At 52.9% G+C, this 11,328-nt stretch overlaps 1 protein-coding gene across 6 annotated transcripts in view; it reads right to left on the reverse strand.

Moving 5' to 3' along the window:
• ELF4 (E74 like ETS transcription factor 4) overlaps positions 1 to 6,860 on the reverse strand; it is a 41,522-nt gene extending 34,662 nt beyond the window's left edge. For 3 of the 6 annotated variants that reach the window (XM_081278073.1, XM_081278076.1, XM_081278074.1), the window contains exon 1: positions 6,148 to 6,859. The gene's annotated coding sequence lies outside the window, so the exon portion shown is untranslated. Of the gene's footprint in view, positions 1 to 5,839; positions 6,116 to 6,147 lie in introns of those variants that run through there. The other 3 variants (XM_081278078.1, XM_081278075.1, XM_081278079.1) reach the window with 2 other exon arrangements.
• Between the last annotated feature and the right edge of the window lie 4,468 nt (positions 6,861 to 11,328).

Consider the following 11,328-nt stretch of genomic DNA (forward strand, 5'->3'; position numbering starts at 1 on the left):
TACAAACAGTATGTGCCACAGGCCGGTTGGCACACTGGCTCCCACCTGCTGTGGGGCTAAGTACGCGTGTGCCACTACTGTTCTAGAACGGGGTTTAGAGCCTTCTAGCAGGGAATTGGGCCTGTTGCATTTTTTTTCAGAATCAGTGTGGTGTCGACAAAGTGATCACCACGTGAGGCAGGTAGGTGTTTTCTGTGCATGGATTCTCACAGATTCAGCAAAGCTGAACTAGCCTCTGTTATCCTCAGGGGACATTATGAGAGAAAGACAAATTATCTCTTCAGTCTACATGTACTAAGTACCTCCTTGTTATCAGGTCATCAGGAATGGGGAGGTTAAGACTAATTGCCCACTGTCTGTTCCCCAAGGCCTAGCTGTCCTAACCTAATGGGTGGGACGGAGGGACTCAGTGGAATACTCTACTCAGGGGTGGTCCATGTGCAGTCTAGTTGATCCGAGCCTCCTGTCCCTGCAAGCAATCACAGGCTCCTCAAGCAAACACAAGCTGGTTGATAGTAGGTGGAACCTCCAAGTTACCTTCTGAAAGGTCTTTAGAAAATGGGAATGGCCTCGAGCCCCCAAGGATGCTTCTGGGCAAGGGCAGTGTGCCAGCCCCAACCCAAGGCCTCCGGGAACTGGCATAGAAGGCAACCATCATCCATGTGAGGGAAAAGGGTCAGCCAGCTGGCTCCCAGAATTCAACACTCAGGAGGACAATTACAACAAACTGATGACTGCAAAATTGTCCCCAGGGGTAAAACATTAGGCCTTCTCTTGAAGGAGCTAACATTCCCTGATTTTCTGCATTAAATGATACTCAAGATGAAAATGGTGAAGGGAGAAAGATGGCAATGTTAACACAAATATGGAAGACTTGAGTTTCACTCTTCACTATAGCACTGCCTACCACTCACAAAGATTACACACACACACACACACACATACACACACACACACACCTGCTTTCACATCCCCTCCTTATCCTGTATGATGGCAGACTTAACAAAAAGCAGAAAAATGGGGCTGGGGTGGAGTAGTAATGCACTTGCCTCACATGTGTGAGGCACTGAGTTGGATCCTCAGCACCACATAAAAATAAATAAATAAAGATATTGTGTCCATCTACAACTGAAAAAAAAAAGGCAGAAAAACGTGGAAAATCTCCCTGTTGCTTTCAGGAATGGGCGTGGTGTACCCTCCCAGCACTGTCAGAGAGGTGGTTGATTCCAGGAGCCTGGCAAAGTCAAGTGTGTGTAGAGGGGAAATGATAACGACAACAACAATATTAGCCACAGGAAATGATAATAACAGCACAGAATATTTACTGGGTGGTTTACTATGTGCCAGGCACTATGCTGAGAGCTTCGAGTGCATTTATCTCCTTTAATCCTCACTCTGACCCTGTGAAGTTGGCCCTGAGACGCAGAGAAGTTAAGTTACTAGCTCACAGTCACACAGCCAGTAAGTGGCAGACCTGGGATATACTTGTGTTCTTTCTCCTCTAGACAATAATGCTTCTGGAGAAGAATATTGGGTCAAACTAGAAGGGGAAGGCTGCTTCAGGAAAGGCAGATGGACAGAGAGGCGGGAAGTGCCAGTGTTGGGATGACAAAATGGCCCATCTAGAAAGTGGTAACCCACCACAAAGCTTGCTTAACCTGGGCAAGCTGCTTAACCTCTTGTTTCTTGCTGGCTTCTTTGAAACATATTCCAGCACTTTCCCTTGCAGACCCTCCTGTGTGAAACACCCTTCCCTGCTGTCTGAGCCGCCTCCTCGCCCCAAGAGCAGACTGGGATCTCTCTGCCAAGAAACTCACTGTAGGACACAATCTCCCAGCCCAGAAGTCAGGGCCCCTTCAGTGTTTGAAATGTGCTGGGGAGGGAGCAAAACAAGAGGGTACTGAGAGGAAAAATAATGAATGTGGGTGTGGGGGTATGTCCGGGTGTTTTTATCTAATTAAACACAACAAGATCCAAGGCCCCCTTTACACCCAGCCAGGGAAGACACAAAAGCAGCAGAACAAATATGTAGCTAATCCTTGGTGGTCTGGACCCTTCAGTTCCCAGCTGGCTGTGTGTGGAGAGGGGCAATTATGAAAATCTCTGTCCTCCACTTGAACCTCTGGGCTTCCAGAGACATCTCAAAACCCTGGCAAAAGGTAGGACCCGACCAGCCTGTCTGTGGTGAACACTTGTGGCATGTCACTTCGGTGTCCCCTACCTCTTTCCTCTCTCCCTACCCCCCAGGGCCTGTATGTGTTGGGGGGTGGTGGGGATCAGAATGAAATCCCCTCAGCTTGGGTGGCAGGAAAGCCTGGCCACCCTTTGTGTTGTATCAATACACACTGGGCTCACTGTCTGGGCAGACCACTTTGTATCTCCTAAAGTGGAGATCAGAGTTTGCACCAAGCCACCCACACTCGCTGACCTGGTCTTTTATGTGACATGCATTTACTAAACAATTATCCAGGCTCTGAAGGTCAGTCGGTGGCCAGGGAATAGAGAGAAAGGCGTCTTTTCTCCCTTTTCTGCTGAGCCAAGTCTCCCCCTCGCTGCCCCGCCCCCTTCAAGGTCTAGCTCATGCCCGCATCCCTCACAAAGCCTTCCCTCCCTCCTCCAGCTGCTGCTGACCTCAGAGTCCTGGCCGTGCTGGCCTCTGCTCCAAGGAGCACAATTAGCACCTGACCAGCCACTGGCCTGGCTGCTTGTCCTCGCCTCTGATTGTTTCAGTGTCTTAGTCATCTCTACCCTGCCACCTCCTTCCCTTCACTCCCCACAGCTCCTAGCACAGGTTGGGCACACAGTAGGTGTTAATAAAGGTCTGTTGAATTGAAACTCAGCAGCCCCTATGAGGTCAGAACCCTCATAAGCACCCCGACCAGCAGTTTCTTGGCAACCAGCACTGGGGCCCGAGCTACAGGGCATTAGCAGCTCGGCCGCTATTACAGGGCACACAAGGCTCAGCGGTCAGAGATTTGCAGGCAGGTTGGTGTTGATGAGAAAAGCCCCTGACCCCTAGGAAAGCGCCCATGGGATTCTGGGTACCTCGCATGAGTTTCCTCTCTCCCCTGCAGAACTAGTTTTCAGTTTGTGAACCACAAAGGGAATAAATTGGCAGTGAAGCCAGAAACCTCTTTGCAGCTTAGAAACCCAGGAGTGATAACCAAGGCCAGGTTGGGGTCAGGCCCAGGCTGAAGAGAGAAGGCTACCCAAGGCCCTTCCTAACTCAGCAGAGGGCACCAGAAAGACACAGGAGGCATATCAGGCACGAGTCCTGCCACTTGGGGAAATTTTGTGGGTGTTTGAGAGTGGTCCCAAGTGATGCCATCCTGCCCTGACACCCAGCAAATCACTTCCTCAGTGCTTACCACCTACAGTGCATCCAGGGACCAGAACTCCTTCACCCAAACCTTCAGGCAGGCTTGGGGAGCAGGAAGGATCCAGACCAGCCAGGGTCTCCAGACAAGGAGAAGCTTCCAAGTCTGGGGTGCCTGGCTCAGGGGTTCAAGCCTGGCTTATTTAATATCCCAGCCCCTCCCTTCCCACACCCCCACCACCACCCTGGTCCACATAAGAAGATACACACAATCCTGGAAGGCAGGAGGTGTCTCCATATTTTCCTCACTGCCCAGTACTGGGATCTACTCCTGGCAAATATTTGCTGAGTTGAATCTGAGTTTTAGGCACTACATTAAAAAATATCATAATGCCAGTTCATGCCTCCTGTGTGCCACACACTGTTCTAATAAGTAACTTCTATGTTTTTACACATTTGGTCCTTATCACAACCTTACAAGATAGGTCTCATTTGCCATATAAGGAAACTGAGGCATAGGATTGACTGGGAGCACACATGGAGTAAGTGACAAAGCTGGGGTTTCAACCCACCCAGACAGGCTGGCTCTAGAGGTTAGAGGTAAAATGAGAAAACTGGGTGTGGTGCTGGGAGGGAGAAAACCCAGGACAGGCTCAGGAGCAGTTTCCCTGGAAAAGCAATACCCTCAACTGGTAGCTGACTGGGCCTTCGTGGGACAAAAGCCCTGAATTTTGCAGAATTAGGGGCATTTTGAACATGCTATCCATCAGGTCCATGGCAGAAGGACCAGAATACCCTCATTTTTAGATAACAGTAAATGGCAGAGGAGATGGAAGCCACTGTGCCACCACTTAGGACCAGGCGAGGGAAGGTGGATGGATTTGGGGCCCCCAGTTTGTCCAGGGGTGGGCGCCAGTTCCTGAGTAACCACGAGCAAACACAGCGCAGCAGAGGGAGGAATGCCAGACATAGTTGCAAACAAGCCACTCCTTCGGCTCCCAGCAAGAGGCTGGGTGAGGGTGGCAACGTGGAGCCTGTTTCATGGTCCCCTGCAACAAGAGGTTCTAGGCTTTGAACCCAGCCCCTGAGACAACCGCATGCAAGGCAGCAGTTGTCCACACCATCTTCCAGGATCTCCCTGATCATCCTCATTACTTCAGATAACTCCTGCTAGATGGTTTCTGCATTGGGTGCGCTGAATTAATGGTTGAGGAAGCACTTTATAACTAGGAAAACCCTGTGTAACCGACTACAAGGAGGGATTGGCATTCTTACAGGGCATACATATTCCCTGGGCATTTTCAGTGCCAAAGTGCCCTGTCCCTCCAAAGGGGAGAGCGAGCATAGGTTCCCTTCACCTCTCCCCAACCTGGCATTGAGGCCAGGGGTCAGTGCACAGGGGTTGAGTCCCCAATGGGCGTGCCCACCAGCTGTTGGGGCCAGCAGTGGTGGCTCAGGCCCTGGGATGGTGACCTCACTTCCGTTCCTACCTCCCCACCTCCCTAGCACTCCTCCCATTTGAGGCCCCACCAGGCCAAAATCGAGAAGTCCAAGGTTAACTGTTCCTCCCCACTTTAAGAGCTAATTAAAATGATTAGCCACAATGAACTGTCAAACATTAACCAGAAGAAGCTGCAGGACCAGACAGGCCTCTATCTCGGGCAGAGGGATGAGGGACAGGAATCAAAGGGCCATCAAATCCCTCACCTGGGGTGTGGTGTTGCTGGGGGCACCCTGGAGAACCTCTCTGAGCCAAGGTGCCAAGGGGTCAGGAGGTGGCTCCGGTCAGGAAGCCTATGTGGCAGGCATAGTCACGAGGAAAGGATAACAGGGTTAAGGTGCCATGGAGGGGCCAGGAATTCACAAAGTCGCTGCCAACCCAGAAGTCCCCCAAACCTCCAAAGCAAGGCTCTGGCATCAGGGGATTCTTCGCCCTGCGTCTGCTGAGTTCCCTTGGTGGTAGCAGGGGAGGGAACAGATAGGCGGGAGAAGCTGGGAGAGCGGGAACGCAGGAGCGGGAAGGCTGGCGTCTGGCTCACACGGAAACTCCAGCCTCTGCCAAGAGGTCTCTATTTTGGCGATTCAATACTCCAAGCCATAGGTTTATGTACGTGCATCTGTGTGACCCTAAAGCACCTGGCCCCAGGACCTCTAAGGGCCGGCTCAATCAATCTAGCAGCCTGGCCACAGTCCACCAACATCCTGCCCTCGGGCGTTGGGCTTTTGGGGGCCCCCAGCTATCACAAACGGCCCTATCACGGAACTAGGTGGAGCGGGCAACAGGAAAACTTGCCCCCGACCCGACTCAGGAAATCGATTCCATTTCTACTCCGGTATCAGAAGCCCGGGTTCCCCACTATGCACGCGGCTGCGCGAGGCAAGCGCGGCACTCCACGCGCCACGGCTCTCCCACCCTTTCCAGGGCCCCCAACCCCACTCTGGGGCCCCGCGGCCCTCGCTACCGCCCTCAAGCAAACTTTTCGAGGTCTCCGAAGGCTCAAAGAACCGGCGCCATCGACGTACCTTAATCTGAGTGGCTTATGGGCCAGGCTTGGTCGCCGGGCCAGGGTCGGAAGCCGTGGTCCCCTCCCCGTTGCAGGGGCCGAGATGTGGGTCTCCAGCCCCGCCAACCCTGCCAGCGCGCCTTTACCCCTCGGAAGCCGGGCCGGGCAAGAGGCGCCGGGGGCTCGGCGCCAGCGAAAGGAGAAGTGGAAGTCGAGCGCGGCGCCCGCTCCGTCCCCGCGGCCGCCGGGGCCGCCGTCCCCCTCCCTGCTTCCCTCCCTCTTTCTTCCCTGCCCGCCTGCCCCCGCCGCCCCGCGCCCGTGACTCACCTCGGCGCCAGGGCAGGCTGGTCCGGGCGGGCGAGGCGCAGGGCTCTCCCACACGTCGCGCCACCAATGGCAAGTTGGAGGGCGAGATGCAAATACCAGGTGAGACGGCGGCGCCCCTGATAAAAACGAGTCGGGGGGCGGAGTGGAACACCGCGGGAAATGGTACACGAAGGGGAGGGCCGGCCCGGGCGAGGGAGGGGGCGGAGGGGGCGCCCGGGGAGGGGGCGCCAGCCAGCGGAGACCTGCACTGAGACAACCGAACGAAAGGGGAAATTGCAGTAGAGACACACACGTCCCCGCAGGCGGCGGCTGGGGCGGGCGCGAAGAAGGCTGGGCGGGAGGGAGGGAAGAGCCGGAGGGAGGGACCGACGGGAGGGACCGCGGGCGGGCGGGGTGGAGGAGGGAGCGAGGGAGGGACAAGGCATCTTGGTGGAAACAGCGCCCCTCCACCCCCGGCCCGCCGCGGTCGCCAGCACGGCAGGAGGAGCCATGCCAGGGGCCCGCGCGGCCTCTCCTTTCCCTCGCGGCTAGCTCGCCCCGGGGAACAGCTGGGGCAGGGCTCCCGCAAAGTCCACGTCGCGTGACGCTGCCCTGGTCAGCCCCCCCTTCATTCCGTTCACTGTGGGCGGGCCCCGGGGCCCTCAACCCTAACCAGGGCCCTTGCGGGGCGGGAACACCCCCCCACACACACACACAGTTCCGCGGAGTAACCTATTCCCAATGGACTCCAACCACCCAATGGACTCCAACCACCCAATGCGTCCAACCACCTCGGCCTGTGCACTCCACTCGTTTGACACCTTTGCCTCTGGCCCTGTAAGGAACACTATCAAGCGCCTGCTGTGTGCAAACCGCACGGGCCCAGCGGGGGGTGATACCCAGAGGCTCTAAGTTGGAAACTTAGACAACCCCCGCGGAATCCCTGGTCAAATGCATGTTGAAGTTTGTGTGACAGGAGAGTTTCCGGGACTCCTAGGGAAGTCCAACCCAAGGCTCCTGCGGAGGAAGGCAGGGAGGATAGGAATCAGGAAAGGGGCCTGAGGGAATGTGGCCAACAAGGCAGGTGCAAAGGCAACCAGAGTCGTGGTGCTGGGAGAAAGCTCCTGCCCACCCTTCTTCTCCAGTCCAAAGCCAATCTGCTCTACTTGAAGTGCCCATGTGAACCGGTCTCCCATTCTATCTCCCCTTTGCCCCTCCTCTGAACCGCCTCCACACCCATGCCAGCTCCCACCTGGTTCAGCAGCAATGAAGTTCCCGGGAAGGAGTTTGCTGGAAATTGTCACTCCTTATGGCTCTGCATGATCTGGAGGAGCGATCCAGCCAGGCCTTGACCTTGGCAGAAAGCAGCTGAAGGGACCTCAGAGGAGGAGTGCCCTCGGAGGCATAAGGGTGGCCAAAGGGCCTGCAGTTCAAGGACTTACCCAGCCACTAGCATCTGTCTGGCTCCTCAGCCTTGGAAAAGATGATCCCTGGCACAGGGATAGGGACAGGGGTGGTGGTGGCAGATGATGGTAGCAAAGGTGGCTGTAGATTACAGGTTGCCAAGGAAAGATGTAGTGACTGGACTGGGACAATGGCCCCTAACACCTCCTGGATACCCATAGCCAAGTCCCTTAAACAAGGACTAAGAACAACTTTCCACTTATTTTTTAAGGGATTCTGGAGACACACAGTTCTCTGCTGGCTCTTGCTTATAAGACTTGTTTGCAGTAGGTCTCAACTGTCTCTAAACCCTATTACCTTGATCTTGAAATTCACTAATGGACACACACAAACATATTTACCCTTTGCTAAGAGTTTAGTGGTCTCTGTGTGTTGGGTGGCAGGGGTCAAACCCAGAACCTTGCACATGCTAGGCAAGCACACTACCACCGAGCTATATCTGCAGTCTGAGTTCAGTGGTTTGTAACATCAGACAGACCTCTGTCTATTCCAGCGGCACCATTAGTTTGTTATTGGTTTTTTTCTTTTTTCCTTTTTTGGTACTGGGGATTGAAACCAGGGGTGCTTAACCACTGAGACACAGTCCTTTATGTTTTTTTTATTTTGAAACAGTGTCTCACTAAGTTGCTGAGGCTGGCCTTGAACTTACAATCTTCCTGCCTTAGCTTTCAAAGTCACTGGGATTGTACACATTGTCATTATGCCCAGCTAGCTGCACCACTATTAAGGCCAGTCATTTAAACTCTCTGAGCCTCACTTTTTCTTTTTTTGTTTTGTTTTTGGTACTGGGGACTGAACTCAGGGACACAGTACTTCTGAACTATATCCCCAGCCATTTTTATTTTTATTTTAGTGAGACAGGATCTCATTAAGTTGCTGAGGCTGGCCTCAAACTTGCCATCTTCCTGCCTCTGCCTCCGGAGTTGCTGGGACGGATTGCAGGCATGCATCACATCACTTGGCTTCACTTTCCTTATTTAAAAATTGGGAATCATAAGCCTACCTCACAAGGTCTGATGAGGACTGAATGAGATAATCTATATCTCTGGCAGTGCCTGGTGTGTAGTAAATGTTGACTGTCTTCAGCATCATCTTTATCCTCATTTTGCTTCCTCAACCCAGGTCTTGGTAGAAAATGCGCCAGGACCAGGGCAGATGCTGCTAGGGAGTAATAGTGGATCCCTCCTGTGAGTGTATATGGATTCAACCAGGGCAGAAGCCTCAAGGTGGAGCACAAGGCAAGGTCTCCCTTTTGGAAGAGCAGGGAAAGTGTTCAGCATTGTGGAGCAGCTCATGGTGACTGGCCCTAATGCCTGCCAGGGACCTGCTGACCAGGGCTTATAGGAATCCCTTAAACTCCCACGTTCCTCAGCCACTTGGAACTAATGGCTGCCCCATGATATGGGGGTTGTAGCCAAAGCAAATCCCCCCTCCCACCTTGAAGAAAATCTTGTGTCTGCCTCACCTTGGGGATCCATGAGCCACCCAAATGCCCTTCTCCATGACCTTCATGTTCCACAGCCTGTCAGCGCTTCCCCACCTGGCTCCCCACTTAGGTGTTGGGTGAGCCCCAGCCAGGTGGGGCCAGCCAGGCTGAGATCACCATTCTCCTGATGACAGCCACACTGTCTCTGCCAATGGCTCATTCCCTGAGTTGGCAGGAATTCCCCTTCTCGGGTTGTCTGAGTTGCCCATGGATGCCTAGGCTGTACCATCTAGCAGTGGACTTGAAGTCTCTCTCCTTCTTCCCTGTTCCCCCCACTCTCCAACCATGACTGGTTGCTGTCAGGGCCTCAGAACCTGGATCCTGGCAGGAACTGAGGGCCCTCCCAGCTGCCCACAGCTTGTGGGCAAACTTCTCACTTGTTCATTCACTTGCCCTCCACCTTGACAACATTTCAAGTCCCTCTTTGTGTCTCTTTTTTCAAGTGGTGCCCAATGGCCTCGTGTTTTTCTGCAAATCATCACCTCCCCAGGTTCTTTGGAGACAAGATGCCTGGTTGCTTCTCTCTTCATTTAACCCCTTGGCCTCAACAAACTTTAGTCAAACTTGTGACCAGAACAAAACACCACAATGCCACCACTTTTGTAGCCCTTGCTTTCTAGACCACAGGTACATGCTAGGAAAGTTGTCAATCAGTCCATCATATCTTTGAAGGAAAAACATATTCAAAAACTAGAGAGAAGTTATGGTTTCAAAGGAGCCTAGAGAATCCTTCTATAATTCTTTCTGTAAAGCCAGTTGTCATACTTCTGTTGTGTTCAGTAACCCCAGGTTTGCTTTTATTGTGTTTACATGAAAAGGTCCTCACTGGGTGCAGTGGCACACGTCTGTGATCAGGAGGCTGAGGCAGGAGGATGGCAAGTTCAAGGCCAGCCTTTGCAATTTAGTGAGACACTCTCCCAAAATTTTTTAAAAATATTAAAGGACTGGAGGTGTAGCTCAGTGGTAGAGCAACCCTGGGTTCAATCTCTAGTACAGATAAAGCTTGTCGAGTAGCTGCAAAATAGAGTTCCTTCCCTGGCTAGATTATACCAAAGTTTTTCTGGGATAACAGGATAACTGCCTGCTGTTCTGGCCTGTGATAGGGGTTGGGGTGCTGTGCCCAAGCTATAATGCAGGCAGATAAGGGGATGGAATTGGTAGCAATTTCCCAGATCATGATTTTTCATCTGTCTTGCCAACTTCCTTGGTCAGGGACAATGCCCGACTGGAGCTCACAGAAAACCACTCAGCCCCACTCAGTTTTCAGTGATTAAAATAGAGAGTTCTACATTTGCCCTTTAAACAGGCCCTGGCACCATGAGAACCCCTAAAACACATCAGATAACAGTGGGTCTCACTTCTTGGGGGATTATAGAACAGTACGGGGGACTGCCTGAATTGAAATGACTCCCAACAGGAGGTGCAGTGCCCCAGATCTGGCACTCAGCATGTTAACCCTGGGCACGGTAGCTGCTTGTAAGTACCCACAGCCAGTAGCAGGGCTGGTGTTTAGGAAACAGATTTAGTGCCCTTCCATTGTCCCTCTGGGATGGCAGCATATTTGGGAGGTGGGAAGGGAGAGGGACCCAAGACTGTGGTTCATTTGAAAAGAACAAGGAAGAAGTGACCTCTCACAAAGTTCTGCAAATGACTGCAAGCCCCCAGGAGTCTCTAGTCTCATGGGTCCACAGCCCCTATCTTGGAGCAAGAGGACTGTCTGGAAAAGTTCCTGGGGCCAGGGCTGAGGTGCAGGCACCTGCTGTGAGCACATACCAGAGACAATACAGCATTCAAGGATTTGGGGCCACTGCCCAGTGGAGCCACAGTTAGTCCTCGGCCCTCAACATCTGCTAGCCCAATACCTATCTTGTGTCATCTTTTTGATATCTGATGTGTCCTCAGAGTGAAACTGGGGAGGCCCTGGCCTTGGCTCACTGCCCACATCCCCGTGCAGATGGGCCAGAATATCAACAAATGGAAATGTTGCCCCAGGGGCACTGAGTGATTTCTGCAGACCCTTGAGTGTCTTAGGAACAGGGACACTAAACAGCCATCATGCTGACAGTCCCTCCTAAGATGGAGAAGAGATCTGGGAGAAGGGAGGGGGTTCTGGTCCCATATGGGACTCTACATATTTTATAAAATGAATGGTGCCCCTGGAATTGTGGAAAGAGTTGGCAGTAAGTACAGATCTGGGAGAGTCAGAGAGGGTGCTTGAATAGGAGAGATCAGAAAGGGCTCAAACTAACTTG

This window comes from Spermophilus citellus (genome assembly GCF_964194105.1).
Source record: "Spermophilus citellus genome assembly, chromosome: X".
NCBI classification, from domain to species: Eukaryota; Metazoa; Chordata; class Mammalia; order Rodentia; family Sciuridae; genus Spermophilus; species Spermophilus citellus.